The sequence below is a fragment of the Anomalospiza imberbis genome, chromosome 11 (assembly GCF_031753505.1).
Source record: "Anomalospiza imberbis isolate Cuckoo-Finch-1a 21T00152 chromosome 11, ASM3175350v1, whole genome shotgun sequence".
In the NCBI taxonomy this organism is placed as follows: domain Eukaryota; kingdom Metazoa; phylum Chordata; class Aves; order Passeriformes; family Viduidae; genus Anomalospiza; species Anomalospiza imberbis.
Genome location: NC_089691.1, coordinates 4,022,678 through 4,041,703, shown reverse-complemented (window position 1 = coordinate 4,041,703; position 19,026 = coordinate 4,022,678). Strand labels below are relative to the sequence as shown.

Here is a 19,026-nt window from a genome sequence, read left to right as displayed (position 1 = left end):
CTTTGAATGTAAAAAAACAAGAAACCCAAATTTTATTTTCAGTTACACCCAGAGAAATCTATAGATAAGCAAGTACAGAAGTACATGAGGGCAAAAGGTTGTTTTATTTCCTCAGAGTTTATCTGTATTCTCTAAACTTATTCAGGACCATATTCACAGAGAAATTTTGAAGAGGCTGCAGCAGAGGGTCTCATTCCCTTCAAGATTAGGAAAAAATATAATACTTATTTGCTTTCTAGCAGTTATTATGTCTAAAACAAAGTCCTTGTACTGACTTAATGATGCAATGCTCCAGTCCCCCTGAAGTAACCACTGATAGGGGATGGATTTATTTCATGGAGTCACTAAAGTTCTGCAAGGGTTTCACTGTTTTTCTTCCCTGTTCTCACTCCCAGATGCCAACATTTGCACTTAAACTGCATTTCTGAGGTGTCTTGCTTGTACATCAAGGCATGATAACGTATTTGAGGTTTGAAATTATTAGGAATACTAAGAAAAACAGGCAAGTGTTTAATTTCCTTTAAATATCCCACAGTATTGGCATTGTAAATTGAGTTATACAAATTAGTGCATATTTGGGGGTACTTATATGGAGGTGCACTTTTTGAGTTTTGCCTAGAACAGGATTAGAGAATGTGGAAACAAAAGTTCTGCAAATGTGCTTTCACTTTCAGAATTTCCAGCTGTTGCTGAAGATGGATTGAGATGATAAAGATGAAACTTTAAGCCTTATTTAAAACAAAAGGGTTTCACATTAAATCAATCCTGTGAATGAAATAAGCACCATTTAAAAGGTTTATTTTCCTGCATTGGGTTTGGGTGTTTTTGCATTTACATTACAGCTATTGCAGAATTGCTGAATTGGCCTGGAGTGGATTCTTTAGTAAAGATCTCATCTAAATAGGAGTTGATCATTTGACTACAGAAAACAAGTTTCCAAATTGGTGCTACAAAAGTTTCAGGTCTTGAATTTAAAATAGGAAAAAAGGAAATATTCAAGAATTCCATTGAAAGGCTCAGATTTTTTACCAATGGTTTCAATGTATTTTTCATTACTAAGGCAAGACAGAATAATTTTTAAAAATCTGATGGAAGCTCAATTAGTAGTTCCTACCTTGCTTCCTTGGGTTATTATTGTTGTTGTTGTTATTATTATTATTATATTTAATACATGCTACTGGAAGCAAATTCCAGCCTTGCTTTGCCAGCTTTTGGAGCACTATTTGTGATGTGAGCTCGTCAGTTGTCTCAAACTGGTGAATTGTTTTTGTGACAGAGCAAAGAACATTAGGCCATGATGAAGAGGAGCTCAGGAGGGTTCCTTGCACAGCTTCCTTAGGGCACTGCTCAAATTTTGTTGCCTGACCCTTGTGTGGCCAACTTCACCAGGATATTTCTGTCCCCAAAATCTGTTTTAATGTCGGAATTTTTGCAGGGATCCAACCCCTGGGATAAAACCCACACTTGAAATCCTTGCACTGCTTCAGGTTTTCAGACAGGGTAACACATCAGGTTATGCAAGCTGCATTCTGACACAGGTAATGACATTTGAGGAATTATTTTCTTAGATCAGGATTACTGATTTATTAAGAAATAGTGATTACAGCACAGCTGGCGTGGGCAGGAATTCTTGACAGTGCTTAAAGCACTGGGAAACCCTTCAGCATCAAGAACCCACTTTTCCTACAGCAGAGATATTTTCTTGTAGATGTCTTCTTGAAAAGAATTTGGCAATGAAAATCGTAATCCGAAAATAGAATATTAAAGATCCACATGCTTCATTTATATTAAAAAACCCCGCTTAGCAGGGGAATGTCAGAGTCCACAGTAACAGGTCCCATTATGAAATGAGCCTATCACTGTTTTCATTGGTATCTGTCAATTTTTTCATGAGTCACAGTTTTGTTGAGAAGGGCATTTTTTATGCAAGGGAAGAGTTGCATGCAGCACAGCAGCACTGTGAGCTGTACGTAATCTGCTGTTTCATCCTTCATGATGTAACACTGAGGATGTGGAAGTCATGTGCACTTCTTGCCATTCTTTTCTTTGGTGCCAATTTCGGGTAGGTGAGAGATCAGACGAAAGCCCAGAAAACTGCTGTGTATTTTCTCAGTTCTGCTTTTAAAAGACAACAATATCACCAGTGCCCTCCTCTTTTCTAATATTCATAAAACAGAATTCATGCAGAATAGGTGGAGTAATGTGCGATGTTAAGATTGGCTCTGGCTTTTTTAATCTTGTGAAATAGCAAGATTATCTTTAATCTTAATAGAGGCTACTGGTGTGCAGTGTGATCAGATTAATTGCAGTGGTGGATTAGGGCAGGGATCGAAGGCCAGTGTGGGACTTTGGAGGCCCAGCAGAGCAGGGAGTTGGGAAAATGGGAAGAAGCTGTCCACAGTGAATATCAGGAAAGGAAACTAATTAATTAATTAATTAAAGGAAATGTCAAAGGAAGGCAGTGGGCAGATTAGCTATGCCTGCTAGATTTCTGTATTTATTTAGCCCTTTTTATTTTTGCCAATGAAAAGTATTAAAAAACGGGGAAATTCTTAAAAAAATACAGATGTTTGAATTTCTTTCTCAAAGCCTAAAGTTTATTGTTGGAACCTTCTTGATTTTGAATTCTTCTCTCTGGTCTCTTATGAGATTTTCAGCTTTTCTTGGTTTAAGATATGCTGACAATGCCATAACGTGGTCTTTCACTGTATTTTGGCATCCTTGCTCATTGTTCTTTTTCTGCCCAAGTTCGCTCTGTTTTTTAAATCTAGCCTCACTTACGACTCCTCTGAGAACAGGAACTGTCTGATCTGCTAACAACAAGTGACAGCTTTCCTGTCACTGGGGACAGCAGGGCAGGCAGTGAGGGTTGCTGCAGCCCGAGGTGAGTTTAGAATAACAATAACTCGTCCATAGCCCCAGTTTTGTGTCCTGAGTGTGCCTCTGACGCAGGCTGGGCAGCAGATTCCTGTGTCCTCCCCTCCCCAAGAACAGGAAGGCTCAGCATAGAAAGCATGTGACAGTTCTGAGTTTCTGCTTCAGCTTGACCCTTCGACACGAGGGTGACTCTTGTGTTGGCACTGGTGAAAAAGCTGGACAGGGCATCTCCACAGAATGGCAGAGTTTAAATTTGAATTTAAAAAAAAATTAATATTTTTTATAATTAAAAAAATAATTAAAAATAAACAAACCCACGACAAATTGCTAGGTGTGAAAACAGCGGGATCATCTCTCCCTTTCCTCCCCAAAGTTTTGAAGGGAGGAATAAAGGGAGGACAAGGGCTGAGGTGAACAAAGGAAGAGAAAGTAGAGAGAGCCTTTAATTGTCCTGAAAGGCAAGCAGGAAAAGGCAAGGAGGAAGAAGAAATTGATGCAGGCATGGTTGCCACTTTCCTGACAATTACTCCAGGAAAGGCTGATGAATGTAGTAATTATACCTGGCAGTTACCCTGTGGAAGAAAGGGATTCTCTGGAGTTCAAAACAGCCAGAGTGATAGAGCACTCATTTAGCTATGAATATGGAAATGAAATAAATGAAATAAAGACAATGTAGGCTAAGTACTAAACAGCACTGCTGTCTACTTCCAGCGTGTCATTTAAACTGTTATACAGCTCCTGGAAGAAAACATCCTCTGAGTAAGAATTCCTGAAATCAAATCAGAGAAAAAAATTGGGAAATATGCTGCAGAGGGGAGGGTGGCAGTGGGAAGAGTTACTGACACAGCCCCTAGGATTTTCCTCCCTTCATCTTCTAAAAGCCATTCTTCGGAACAGGTTCCCTTATTTCCTTTGGTGCTGAGCAGCAAATCTGGTGAAAAGGGAGTTTTCCTCTGCTTCCATGGAGAATGTGGATTTTCCTAAAAGCTGGGGGTGATTTTGAGGTGCCAGTGTGTAATTCACTATTCCCAGAGTAGGAGATGAGATTAGTATTAATAATTATAAATATGAATAATTAAAAATAGGAATAATTAGAAATGTGAATACTTAAAACTGCTTTCCAGTTTATTGCAGTATTGCCATTCTTACATTGTGGAGTCTTGAAGCAGCAAAATATTTCCTGTGATTTTATGAGACACGAAGATGGATGGGAAAATGCCTCTGTTGGATGTCAACTACAGGAATTTGATCATTATCGAGAGTGGAACTTGTATTTTAGAGTTTTCCATCTGTACAGGGGTTTCTGCACAGGTATTTCACTGAAATCAAATTTGGGAAAAAGAGGTCAGTGCCTTTATTAGTGCTCAATGAAAGGGTGTACCAGAGAAAAGCACCTTTGGTGAGATTTAGGAGAGTCCTGTTCACGTTCACACTGGGGCTGAAGCTCCAGAGTGGTGAGAACCCACCACAGGTGTTCCCAGCAGAAACTGGGACCACAGGCAGGGAGAAAAGCTGGTTCACAGTTCAACAACTGAGTGCATCTGAGGAAAACCAGCCTCCCTGTTCCCCAGCCTCCCTGGACACAAAGGCTTGGACCCTACCAGTAAATCAGAGTGCTGGATTTGGGCACAGGTGCAGAAGTGGAAGGTTCAATGGATACATCCTTAGAACTGTCCCTGCTCCAGTTCTAGCTCAGCTAATTAGAGCCATTCAGTCACTTCCCTGAAATAATTTAGGAGCCAGCAGGGGCCATGGGCCATTAGCAAGAGGCCATCTACAAATTGCCACCAGCTGGATAAAGGGACAAGCATGGCCAGAGTGGTGCCCTGGTGCCCTTCAGTTTATTGACATGGAATCAGCTGAAACACTTTCCAGATCTGTTAGCATTCCTTTCCAAGTTTCTTCCTGCCCTCAGAGCAAGATGATCTGTGCTTAATGTTCCACTCCTAGATTTTTAGCTCTACAAGAGGAGTGATTTTGAATGTGGAGATCTTTCCAATAAAGCTTGTGGCACCCAGGACACAAATCGTATGTTTGGTAAAGTAGAGGTTGGAGTTTCATGAAAAGAAAAATTTCTGCAGGTCATTTTAGTCTGTGTTGTCTGTCCATTTGGCTGCCATGTAAATAAATAAAAGAAATAAAACCCAAAATCTTTTAAATTACTCCAATTTTTTTTCTTACCCAGGTGAAACAACAAGTTACAGGAGCTTGTGGTGTGATGGCAAAACGCTTCTTCTATTTATTCACCTGTCCTGAGCAGATCTTAGTGCAATGCTTGTATATGATACAGTCACTGCTCTGAAAAATAATTTGAGCTTTTTATTGTCCTACTGTCTGTTCCAAGAGCTAGAGACAACATTGTAACTCACCTGTAAAGGATATATTACAAATTGTTTGCTCTGAAAATTCCTCCTGGCTCCAGCGAAAGCGCAGAGGGCAAACAAAGTTCTGAAATGTGTGCACAAGGTGTGAGAGAAGGGGGTTAGGCCTGGCTTTAATTCCTGTTCTGGTCCTTCAGGGCAGCCTGGGCTCTGCTCACCATCTCCTGCCATGAGTGGGATTGCAAAGGACAGCAGGGCCAAGCCACATTGGCTGATTTGCCCCAAATTGTGTCAAAAAATAAACCATGGAATTTTAATTTTGTGGTAATTAAATAGAAAACATTTTACACAGAAGTGTAAAATCTAAAAGATTAATGTGTATTTTAACACCTGAAAATTTGAGGGCTAAAATATTTGACAGTGTTGGCACTATTTTAAATTTAATTTCTGCCGTAAAAGCTGATAAATATTTTAAGTGTTAAATTCTTTCAGCTCTGTGATCATTGACTCGATTAAAGGAGCTGAAATTATTGTGTTTTGTTGAGACTTAAAGAAACATCAAGAACCTTGTATGGGTGATTAAACTGGTGAAGCATTCAAGAAGAAATACAGAATAAGCTATAAGATTTTTCAAAAGAATGAGACATTTACTTCATAATAAAAATTGGGCAATTCAGAGACTCAAAGAACAATTTCAGATGAAAATTTTTAATATTTTAACTTCAAATAATTGACTGGCAACCTCAGAAACTGCATAGAGAGGAGGAAGCTCTGTTTCCCTTTGTAAGGCATTGTCTTGAATGTGGGAAGCTAGAGATGGGGAAAGCATTTATTTATATAGGAGAATTTTTTAAAAACAAAACTTGTCATTTTTAACCCACCTCAAACTGGCTAAACTGAAAGATGGGGGATTTAGGTTGGATATTAGAGGGAAATGCATAATTAGGAGAGTGGGCAGGCCCTGGCACAGAGTGCCCAGAGCAGCTGTGGCTGCTCCATCCCTGGAAGTGCCCAAGGCCAGGCTGGACAGGAATTGGATCCACCTGGGACAGTGGAAGGTCCCTGCCCATGGCTGGGGTGGGACTGGGTGATTTTTGAGGTCCCTTCCAACCCAAACCATTCTGGGATGCTGTGAAGTCATCCCTCCTTACGTGTGCTGAGGCAGCAGCACAACCACAGCCATTCCAAACTGGGAGAGTAATCCAGAAATGCAGAGTTCTGGGAGATCTTTTCCTCTTTTCTGAACCCTTAAGGCATATTTTTCAAATCTTCTCCATCCACCTTGGAAAACCTGAGCTAAAATGGGAATTAAACCAAAATAATGGATATCTGGTGTGTTAATATCAAATCAAAATTTTCCAACTTCAGTGGTTTCTAATAGGACTAAGAGTAACACAGAAGGAGAAATAAAGGAAACAATGTGGGAATTATTGTGGCTGTTAAAAAGTGTCACTCTGCCCTTATCCAAATAGATCTTTGAGCAGTAGAACCAATTCTCTTAGTTTCCTGTGGATATGCCTTTTTAGAATTCTTCATTTGGATTTTTTTTTTATTTTTTTACAAGTTGAGCTCAAATTGTTGCTCTTTCAATGGTGACACCAACGATGATTTCAGCCCTTTGTGTTCAAACTCCTCTACACTTTCAGTCAGTTCTGGCTGAAAAAAGCCAAGAGTTTCCAAAGCCCTTGGGATGAAGAGAAAGAGCCCAACAAAGACACGATAGGAGTGAAAATTATAAACTTTTTTTCTTTACAATGACATTGTCAACTGAAAAATTATTTTTTAATGGGCATTATATGAATCAATCTGTTAAACAAATACTGGTGGTTTAGAATGCATTCCAAAATTTGAAGTATTCTGCATACCTTTGGGATGTGCAGGCCAGCTTCTGGAGCCACTGAAATCTGGGACTTCCTAGAAGTTCCTCATTTCAGAATGAGGCTGGATCTGAATATTTCACTACAGGGAACTGGAAACACCAGAAATCCCACAGGGAAACATTTCCCTTTTGGTAAATCAATCATGGCTTCCAGAGCAGAAGGCCCAGAAAGGCATCTAAACATTTCCACTTTACTCCCAACTACTTTGTTCATCTTTTGAATTTCCTTCCTCTGTATCTGAACCACGAGCTGTTATTCAAAAATTGTGTCAAATCATCAATTTATAGAGCCTGAAACTTTTCCAAGAGAATAAAAAAGCAGTTTGTGGCCTCTGGGAGAGTAAATTCCAGGGTTAATTTATAACTAAAGCAAATGTATCTATAAAAAGAAGAAAAGCTCCATAAGAAATATGTTAACAAATGACAAGAAGAAAAGAGGCTTGATAAAAGATATCAGGACTTGTTTGGCACCAGTGATTTTATGACTGAGGAATTCAATTATAGGTGTGTTGGGAGTAGCAAATCACAATCCTTTAAATTACTAATGGGAGACAAAGCTCTTTATCATGGCCTGAATGTGCTCACATGAAATGTTCAGTCCTGCCCTCTGTAAATAAACTTTTAGTGCCTACACCATGCATCTGCACCGGCTGTGTCAGCCCCGTAAAGCACATACCCCATGTCTGTTGAATCACTCCTCAAACACCGCTGGATCAGGAGTGATGTTATCCATGAGATTCCTGCCTGTAAGCATGGGCTGTTCAGCTGGCCCTTTCTCCTGCTGCATTATTATTGGCATTTTTCTGGAGCAGTGGATGTGTTGGCAGGGCAGCTCAGGCTGTGTGACCTCACAGGGCTCCCAGCGATAGGCACTGAATGCTATCGGCGGGGATTTGTTTGCTCTCTTGTTGGACACATGAGTGTCAGAGAGGTCTTGGGCTGGTGATGCAGATAATGACTTTGGACTTGCCCGGGAGAGGCAGATTAGGCGGGGATCTATTGCAGATTAAGCTCTGCCTAGAGCCTGACACCAAGGGAAGGCTGTCTGCTCCCTGCTCTGGGGGCAGTGAACCCATATCTCTTGTCAGCCCTGGAAGGAGGAAAGGCTGCTGCTGGAAATGCAAATTTACCTGGTGGGGAGATCCCCCTGCTCACAGCTGGGGCAGGGAAGTGCAGAGCTCTGGTCCGGAGCCTTCCAGGGCTGGAGAGCTGCAGACACGGAAACTCGTAAAGGCGGCGGCGCTGGTTTAAGGCTCCTTTGAGTCTTGGTGGGGTTTTGTTGGTTTTGTCATTGCCATGACCTCCAAACCCTTCCTTTCTACTGGGCCATCGTTGTAGGAATGTTTTATGCACAGTGCCCACCCCAAACTATTAAGCCAGCCAGTTATACAAGAAGTAATTCACTTTATTTCATCATCACTTCCCTTTCTTCTTTTGGCATCCTTATAGCTGACAAAAAACATTGTTTGCCTAGCAAAGGTTCAATGCATAAAGCTTTCACCTTGAATATCCAAAAAGCAAAACATGTAATTCTTTTTGGTCATTTCTTTATTGACCTGTGGGTTTTACTTTTAATGAGAAAATTATTCTCTCCTAAATAAGAACTTATTAAGTTGTTGGTTTTTGCCATCTTGAGCATTTGAAAATTTTAAAATATAAGCAACACCATTCAACTTCTGGTTATTTAACTAATTATCTTTGTTGGTTTCATTGATCTAGAGGCAGAAAGACTAAGAAATGTTGGAGTACCCCTGTCTTAAACTATTAAAAATGTTTATTATACATAATATATAATAAGTATTTAAACACTGTGATTGGTAGCTGTTAATCAGCCCATAGCACTAATACTGAGAATTAATTTTGCAACTTCCTGCTTTTAGATCAGGTTCATGAAATCCCAAGGAAGTGTGTGAATTTCTGAGACAGAATCTATATTGTGAAGAGGAAAAAGCAGTGCTGTAGAGGTAGATATTCCACACAGGAATAGGAATGTGTTCCAGAAAGCCAGTGCTGCCCTGGCGCTCTGAATGCAAGTTCTCAGGCCTTAAAACTCCTCACAGTTTACTCCCAGATGACACTGAAAAAAAAAATTTAAAAAAAGAAAAAGGTGAAAGATTCAGGGAAATACCTTTGTTAAAAATCTGGAGTTTTTTTGGTTAACTCCCTCTCAGGCTCTAGGAATGCACTGGATGTCTGTCAAGCCCACAGGGCTGTCCATGCTGCAGAAGTGTATGAATTTGTCTCTATGCAAAGCTGCCATTGCTGTTTTCCTTATCTGTGAAGGAAACACAGCAACTCCCCCTGGGGAAATTTCATCTTAACTTGATCTTAAAATAAAAAAATCAAGGGAAAGGTCATATCCTAATAAGCTGTGCAAATCTAAATTCCCAGGGAGCTTCAAAATGACATTGTATGACTAGGGCATTAACAATTTTCCAGCATGTATTTTTGAGCAGTTTACAATAGTGGTTTTAACATCCCAGAGCAAATAGCAAAAGCAAGACACAACTGGCAGGATCCGAGATCCCCTGAGCTGTGATTCACAGCACGTGGCCCATTGATAATCCAGGGGAGCTGACAAACACAGCGGAATTGGCAACTTTCTCTGCTTCCATTGAGAAGGAGATCTCGGGAGGAAGCTTTTTATTGCTCACTCGATGTGTTATTGTGATGTCAGGATCAATAGTTTGCACTTTCCCCCCAGTCTCAGATGTCGGAACTGCGATTCCCTTGGGTTGTCTGAGGAAGGAGGGGGTTCTGTGGTACCTGCATGCTCGAAAGGAGATTTTGGGTTGCTCTGGTCAGATATCGAGCAGGAGGCCCAGCACTCCTGTTCCGAACATTGCTGTTCTGCAAAAGGTAAATTAAGTGCACTGGTGGAAATTTTACAGCCAGGTTCAAAGGAGCCAGTATTTGTGTGTAAATTATCTTGTCTGACTCAGTGGCCATATACAGAGAAAGCTGTAAAAAATAATCCATAGTTCTGAAAGGAACCGAGCCCAGTAGCAGATTACACCAGAAGCAGTTCAGAAATCAGAATTAGACCCATTTCTGGTTGTGTTAGTTCTGCACACCACGCCACAGAGGTTTCAGCAGCCTGTGTTGGGAAAGTGTGCCATGAGCTCACCACCGACTGCTTGGAGCCCAGTAAAAATCTGTCTGCTTTACAAATATTCTGGTGTTTAGCCTAATTTGTGATGCTGTATTGATGGCAGAAAGGGAAGGTGAGAGATCAGCACCAGGCTCTACATTCACAGCCCTGGCAGTTTGGGTGGGTGGAATGGAATTAGATCATTGTTGTGCTTTTTCCCATCCTGGTCATGTCCCTGTACACCAGGCACGTCAGTGCTGGTGAAGAGTCACCAGAGCTGCTGCAGAATCACTCCTCAGTTTGTACAGAGTGCAGGCACAAGGTTTAAAGCAGACATTCTCACTTTGTTTGCAAAGGGCAGGAAGGGAAGGGTGTGGGGAGCACTCGGCTGCTGGAGACCCCTTCTGATCTCGGGGACTGCCCCAAAGTTCCAGGGGCAGTTTTGCACCAGGAGAGTCCTACCCTGATATTCAGTGCTCTGTTACACTCCTCCTCACTGGACGGAGTCCAGGTGTCCCTTCACAACTGCTTCTTGGTGATATTCTCAATAGTATTTTAATAGGCTTCTTTTTAAATACAGCTGGATCATTAAAGATATCAACCATTGGCATACAGAAATTTGTAACTACTGAGATAGGTTTGGCAGCTCAAGAAAACTGAGGCCAGTAAAAAGTGCCAGGAGCTCACCCTCAGTTGACATCAGAGCCACATGTTTGGCTGTTCACACGCCTGCTCGAGGGGTTACAAAAAGTCACAGCAGTGACTTTTAGTTCCTCACACCAAACTTGCTTGCCTAGAAAAGGAGTCTCCTAAAAAGAAAAATGGGGTTATGACAGTAATCATTTATTGCAAAGTTAACTGTTGGTATTCTGGCCCAATTGAAGATAAATTGCTGATTTAAAAATAAACCAATCCAGTTATCAAATATCCCAGAGTCTATGGGCAAAATTGCAGTGTGTGATTTGTGGTTTGTGTGTGAGAATGGCACATGTATTTAGATGAAAGAAATATACTTACAATAATTATTCAAAAGAGCACTTCTCAGGAAGTTAATTGATATCTTTTTCAGTAGGAAAAAAGAGGCAAGAAACTAGCTATCAATGTCATCAATCATAGTATCTCACTCTACATTTTTGGCTTGAATTGTGCCATATCCTTGTATTTACCACAACATGAAACTGAAGGATTTGCTGTTAGCTGCCCTCTTAGGTTCCTTGCAGAAGAAATTCCTACAGCAATTTAAATATAGCAAAAACCAAGACGATGACAAGAACACATGACAGAGAAGGGAACTGAAATTTTCTCAATCTCTGTCTTCCCCTCTCTTTAATGCTGTTAAAATTTAACACAGCTGCTTTGCTGGTGCCACTATTGTTAGTGTTGCATAACCCTATAATTATTAATCTTTTTGAAACACTGTTAGAACTTGATTATACACTTTTCTCCTCAAGTGAAAGCAGCAAATGCTGTCAAAGACAGGATGGCAGCTCAGGTTTTTAATGACAGCAGGTGAGTTTCCATGAGCTGGGATCTCTGTGAGTTGTCACCTCAAGTTCAGAGTTCCAGAGGATTCCAAATCCACAGGAGCAGAGGTGGCTGGGGCATGCTGAGATTTCCACTCTCTCCACAAGACTTCTGTGGAAAATACAAACTCCAGGGGCTTTTCTGGTTCCCTCAAGCCTTGGTAGGTGCTTTCCAGCTGCAAACACATCTCCAAAAATGACTAGTTAGGAGCAGCTGTTAAAAATAGCAGAATTGTGACATTAGACAGAAATAGCTTTCTCCTGAGCTGCTCTTAGCCGTGGATCCTCCGCTTTCCGCTTGTGTCCTCAAGTGATGTCACTTCAGTTCTTGGACATTTCTTGTCAAAAATAGCAAGGGCAGTTTCCATCTTCCTGCAGCAGAGAGAATGGGACAGTGGCAGTGGCCCTGTGGGTGTCACCTGCCACGTGCTGACACTGTGGGTCGAAGATCACCAATATTGAGAAGAATAGCATCACACGCAGTTTTCTAAATATTTGGTTTATTGCACAGGCAAAGAACAGCAGCAAAAGCTGTGGGATTCTGTTTATTGGCAGACAGATATTTATTTATTGAGTATAGATATTATTTTATATTTATTTATTTATAAAGAAATCTATTTCTTTTTATTTATTTATTTATAGTTATTATTTCTTTATTTAAACTCATATTTAAGCACATATTTAAACAAATATGAATACAAACAGCCCCTGCTTTGGGGATGAGGGACACTTACAGGAGTGACAGGCAGCTCACAAGTGAGGAATCATTTTCCACACCTTAGCAGGTGAAAATGTTTGTTCCTTCATGGGCAATTTCTGTGGGGGTATTGGAAAAAAATTACCTCAAAATAGACAGGTTGACAAAAGTAGGAACAAATCACATCAGACATAATCTTAGGATATTAATAATACAGAGGAAGAATAGCCCAACAGAAAATAAGATCAAAGAAATTTCTTCCTTTTAGTTTTCAGACACATTATAAAATCCAAACCATGCCAGAATCCTTATTAGAAAATACAGTAGGTTTTTGAAACTGTAACAAAGTCAGGACTTTGTAGAATTTCCCATTAATGTATCATTATGCAGGTTATATTTAAGTTCTTTTTGAAGTGCATTAACGATTTTGAAATTAAATAAAAGATGAAATCGTGTTCTTTCCCCACAAATATTTTGTCTTTTTTATTGTTATGAAAGGGCTGCAGGGGGAATATTCATCTTTTTATTCAGGTTCAGACAGCACTTCCCCATTGTGTTTTCAGTAAGTTCCTTCTGTGTTCTGAAGAGAATGGTATCTTGGGGTTTTTTTCCCTTGAAAAGTACATTTGGAAAAGAATTCAATATTTCCATCAATTCTGGGCTGTGTTGCAGGGGCGCTTTTCTCAGAAAACTGTGAGGGGTGGGTGGCAGGAAAATTCAGGTGCCCTTCTTTCATTATCACCTAAACCTGATCTGATAATCCCCTGTCTGAGCCATGGATTGTGGTATTTTCTTTTTGAGTGGTAAAGGGGGTTGAGTTTATCAATCAAGGAAAATTACATCACTGAAAATAATTTGATTTGCCCAATGTATAAAGTGACAACCAGGACTACTTGGAGTTTGGTAGGGAATCTGTTGGCTATAAACTTACAATATTAAACAATATTATAAATTACTACATTACAATATTAATATTAAATTATTAATGATAATTATTTCATTTAGAACTCAAGATGAAGCAGTTCTGTTCTGGGGCTTTCTGGTATCATTGCTCCACAGTAACTCAGATCCTGGGTGCTGGACCTGAGGCTGCTTGGGTTTTGTTTTCTGCTGCTCAGTAGTCACTATAGTTTCAGGTACCAGTTTGCACAAAGCTTTTCTGAAGTATGTAAAACAGAAAAATCCTAATGAATTTCCTCTCTTTTTTGCTGAAAGTTAGAAATACAAAAGGAGGTGTGTTGGTGCTAACTTAATTCCCAGTTTTTATAGTGGATGCTTTAGTATTCTTCTCCCAGTTTGCTATTATTTAGTCAAACACGGGCTTTAAAATTAATATTTCTAATAACAATTCTCAATGTCTAATTTCTGTCAGAAATTCCCCACCTATTTTTCTTCTGGAATAAAATACTGACCACAATGTTACTTAATACTGTATTTTATATTGACCCCCCCCCAAAAAAATGGGGAAGATTCTCCTGAAGCTTGTAGTCTAGCAGAAGACTCACAAGTGAACCTGATCAAGGGAACTTAAATGTGGAGCAGAACTCCACATTAATTTCCTGGTGTTCATGAAATCCTCCTCAGAGTGTTGCAATTGCAGTTACAGCAGCTCACCCTCCCTGTGCCCCGAGCCCACACTCCCAGCCTGAAGCCACCTTGACTTCAGGACAGCTCGAAAGCTCCCTGGAAAAAATACTGTTCAGAAAGATGGAGCACATGGGAGGCAAAGAACATTGATCTAAAGCTGTGATAAGCACCCAGCACTATTGAGAGCAATTGCTCTTGAATCACATGTGAAAACATGTCAACATGTTTCAGCTGGGAAATTTTTGGAGGGTCAAAAGTACAGAAGTCAGGTGACAAGGGATTGCTCTGGTGCTGAAAAGTGGCTGAGCAGGTTGGATGCTTTGCAGTTCGTACAGTTGAGAAGGTTAATTTTTTTTTTTTTTTTGGCTAATTTAAAAGATGAAAGAGATCTATTTGTGCAACAGATGATAGGTGTGCAAAAGTTCATGTGTGTTTATTATTACATTATTTAATTGGAATAAATTAGTACATAATTTATCATGTGGATTTATTATTACATTATTTAACCCTACTCAGTGTGGGGTGGAAAGCCTGCTGTTGGATATAGTCGATTTTGGGGGTCCTTTTTACTTTCCTGGTGTTTATCTTGTCAGAATAATGTTGGGAGGTCACCTCTGCTTCCCCTCCAAGCTTAGGAAGGTGTGCTTGAAGAATTTCAGCCCCTAATGAAAATACCCTTCAATAACGGTGTATAAAAAACAAAATCTGATGATCCCAAATAAATTAAAAATAAACCAATCCAGCTATCAAATATCCCAGAGTCTATGGGAAAACTGTAGCGTATGCTTTGTGATTTGTGTGTGAGATGATGAATTTGGGGGGCAGCTAAAAGAGGAGTGGTGAATGTTCAGCCCTCTTGGTGCTATTGATCTGCTTTCTCAGGATTTGGTGTGTTTGAATTCTCTTGCCATCACAGTGGCTGTAGAGACACACAGAGCATTATTTTACCCTGGATGTACAGAAATTCTATAGAATTCTATATAGGAAAGTGTATTTGCTGTTTCACTGAGCTCCCTGCATTTAATGCAGAAACGCTCAGCATGTTTACATTCATGAATGAGTTTTGCAACATGGTGCTTTTTCACTTTTACAACTTGGTGATTGTCCAACAGATTAAAGATTTTGCCAAAACCCAGCACTCAGTCAAATCATGTGGGCCCTCCCTCCAGTCTTGCTGTATTCAAATATTTTTTGCATTTTGAGTGTTGGGAAGATGAGAATGTGTTGGAAACGACTCATCCCAATAGGAGAGAAGCATTTTTATGGATTATTTGCAGTGTGTTTGACTGCCAGGAAAAACTTTAAAAGTGGGATTTAATTCAAGGAATGAGTTTAAATTCATATGGCATTTTTTTCCTCCTCCTCCTCCTCCTCCTCCTCCTCTTCCTGTGGGAGTATTCAGTATTCTGCCATGGCAGGGAACTGCATTTAGGATATTAATGAGTCTATTTCACCCCAGTCCAGTTGTGTGCCTTATTAGCTCATCTCTTGGAAACAATACTGAAGTTTACTGTCTTGTGAACATTAAAAAGCACTGACATGACAGAGTCTGAGGAGAGAAAAAAATCCCAGGCTTCTTACCAACAGAAACCTGCATGCCTAAATTCCCTACTACCGCGACATGGATTGAGAAAACTTGATGTGGTTATTTCAGTATTAAAATTACAAAAATTCTTCAGGGTTAGTATCAAATTTATCCCATCTACAGTGTTTTAAAAGAAGAAGATTAACTGGATATGGTGCACGTACCACTTACTATGAAACTTATTAACATTTCAAACACAAATGCAAACTTTGTGTTCTGAATTCCATAATGGAGTACAACCATTTAAAATTCCATACTAGATTGATACCTCAGCTGTTAATTATTGGCCAAGCACCATTTCCAAAGAATGGAGTCTATTATTAATACATTAAACTGCATTAAGAGACACGCTGATAATGACCTAATGAAACCAGATAAGCAGTGAGCAGGAGATTGTCCTGTCAATAGCCCACACAGGTTTGTGCTCTGCCACGCCACCTGAACTCCTGGGAAATCCAATTTTCACACAGCACACCATGTGTGAGCACAGGATAAACTCAATGAATGTTTTTGTCGTGTATGAGCACAGGATAAACCAAATAAATGTTTTTGTGCTGCACTTGAAGGCTTCAGACAGAGCTGTTCCCTATGGAAGCATCAGCAGGCTGCTGGCTGACGGTGCCACTGGGACTTCGTGGTGCTGGGAGTTTATTTTATTAACTCTGGGCACAGCCTTGCCACTGGAACAGCTGTTTTACACAGGAAATAGGGCCTTTTATGAGCCCCTAATTTCTTATGGATGTGTGTTACGACACATTGATTTCTCTGTGTGTAGGAGATGTAATTTAATCATGTCTCTTAGCTAAAGAAGTCCTTTCTTAGCCAAAAACTGAGTTTTTAAAAGTGCTTAACTTTAGGCAGGTGTTTTGATGCCATTAGCACAAATGCAATATTCAAAATGAGCGTTTTGCTCAGTTTTGAACCAAACATTGAATTTCTGTCGAAGCGGGAAAGCTTTCCATTGACTTCAAAGCAAGTTTGACTCCTGAAAGCACAGTCACAATGTCGCACTATGACACGAAATAACTCACACATTTATGATAGATTAAAAGAGGGAAGAAAAGAGGAAAAAGAGAAAGTTTATTTTCTGCCTCTGTAATATATAGAATTCTAAAAGTGACAGTGGATTGGAGGATGACATTGTTACTTCTCTAACCACACTGGTTAAACCAGCAGTCCATCAATTCTCTCTTCTTACAAAGAAGAATGCAAAACAATCATTATTTACATGAATAGTGTGAGAAAACTCTAGTAGAAATATGTAAACATCAGAAGGCATAGAAAACTTTTAGAAGAACTTTAAAACTTTCAAAAGAACAGGGTGACATCACAACTCGTGCAGATGAACCTTCTGGATGGATCATTTGCTCTTAAAATACTTTTAATGGCAAATAGGGTGGTTTGAAATTCTATTAATTGCTTGCAGTTGGTAAAACCTTTGCTAGACCCAGCAATACAAAGCCTGCCCGGCAGAAATAAATGCCAATTATTAAAGTATGTTGAGCCTTGGAGCCAAGCACAGGCCTGAGAATGTTAACACTCTTATCAATTGAATTGTGTGCTGCTGTTCCAGCTGACAAAGCCCTGCTATCTTGTGTCCCACACGGCGTTTTTGGGGATATTTTAGAATCAATGACTTCCTTCAGCCTGGGGAGGCACCTCCAGGGCTGGAGCAGACCTTCCCTCAGCTGCTTGCCAAAGGGGGCAAAGGGCTCTCCCAAGAAGTCAGCCCTTGGTGATTACAAAATCCAAAGTGATTCATTGCCTGTCTATCAGGATCCTATTTTAAATCACAATGATTCATAGAGAGCAACGCCTACATTTTATATAATGAGGCAGTTTTACAATACTGCCAGCACAAGTCAGGGACATGCTGCTTGTTTCTGCTTTCCTCAAATCCCTCAAAACCAACAGGAGCCACATTTCACTTCTACCGAGGCACACTGTAAATGCCAATTTATGGTCTTTGCCCCTCGGAATCTTACAGAGGTTTATTCTGATTTTATATTACCAACTAGATGATACCTTATTTTTCAGATTTTTATGCTTCTGGAGGGGTACTTTTTTTCTTTTTTTTTTTCCTCTTTTTTGTTCAAAGAAACGAAATAACAGTCATCTCTATTTTGAGGAGTGGGAGAGATTTTTAAGACATTTTTTGAACAAAAGGCATTGGAAGAGAAGTTTTTCTTCAGGATTACGCTTTAGTTTCGGCACATGGCGCCTCACAAAGCATGACTGGAACTAGGAAAGTGGAGTTTCTTTGCTCAAGGATTTCTAAGAACAGTTTGAGGATCCTTTCCCACAAACTTTGAATCTGATTTAACAGAAATTATCTCATCATCTCCCTGTTCTGCCAGTGCTGTGACCTCAGTAGAACATTTTATTTCTCTTGTAGTCGGATTTTACCACCAGGAACCCAGCTCTGTCACTTCCAGAAAATTGTAGCTAAGTTCTCCATGATTTTGAAGTGCTTTTCCTTTTAAATCTGAGCCACCTGCCTGTGAGTTTTCAGATCCATAAATCAGTATTTCTTACACAGAAATTTCCCATTGTCCAATATTCTCGATTTCTATTTAAGCTCCTTGAACACAGCCTTGCAATCAGTTTCTTTCATACCCTGGAATAACCTGAAGTTTTGTGGATCTCTATCCAGTATCTGAATGCAACAAACCCTACATTAACAAATTAAAATAGGATGGGAGAATTTGTAGCATATCTGAGTAGCCTGTGGCATTTTTGAACTTGTTTCTCATTTGCAATTATATTTACAAGGGTTTATGTTGCTGCAAGGGTATAAAGTGCTGCTATTCCAAGTAATTCAGGCCATTTTGTGTGAATTCCATGGAATAGAAAATATATTTAACACTAAAAAGCTCTATTATTCCCTGAATGGGCTTTTCTTCCTTGTTTCTATTAACAACTGCCTCTTAAACATTGTGGTAAATTTTATGGACTGTGCTTTTAGTGGGCACAGCTTGTAGTTATAATTCAGCTATAGGAATAAAATACATTTCCCACTGATTTATGAGTTGCTTTTTTTTTGGCCTTTCCAAGTGTTTGGATTTATACAATTTGTCCTGGTGTTTTACTGTGCAGCCTGGCTGAGAGGATGAATGGATTACCTCCCCCTTTACCTTTTATTTAGCTTTTTGAAGGATGTGGCTGCCACAGAGCTCTGCAGCCCTTGCACTGCTGGGATTTCTGAGCCACCCAGCAGTGGTCAGAGTGGGAGAAGGGGCAGCAATGAGCATCCCCAGCAGTGTTTTTGTTTTCTGGACCATCCAGCAGTGGTCAGAGTGGGAGATGGGGCAGCAATGAGCATCCCCAGCAGTGTTTGTTTGTTTTCTGGACCATCCAGCAGTGGTCAGAGTGGGAGATGGGGCAGCAGTGAGCATCCCCAGCAGTGTTTTTGTTTTCTGGACCATCCAGCAGTGGTCAGAGTGGGAGATGGGGCAGCAGTGAGCAT

At 40.1% G+C, this 19,026-nt stretch overlaps 1 protein-coding gene across 1 annotated transcript in view; it reads left to right on the top strand.

Moving 5' to 3' along the window:
- PPARG (peroxisome proliferator activated receptor gamma) overlaps positions 1-19,026 on the top strand; it is a 51,702-nt gene that overhangs the window by 6,100 nt on the left and 26,576 nt on the right. The window lies entirely within an intron of this gene.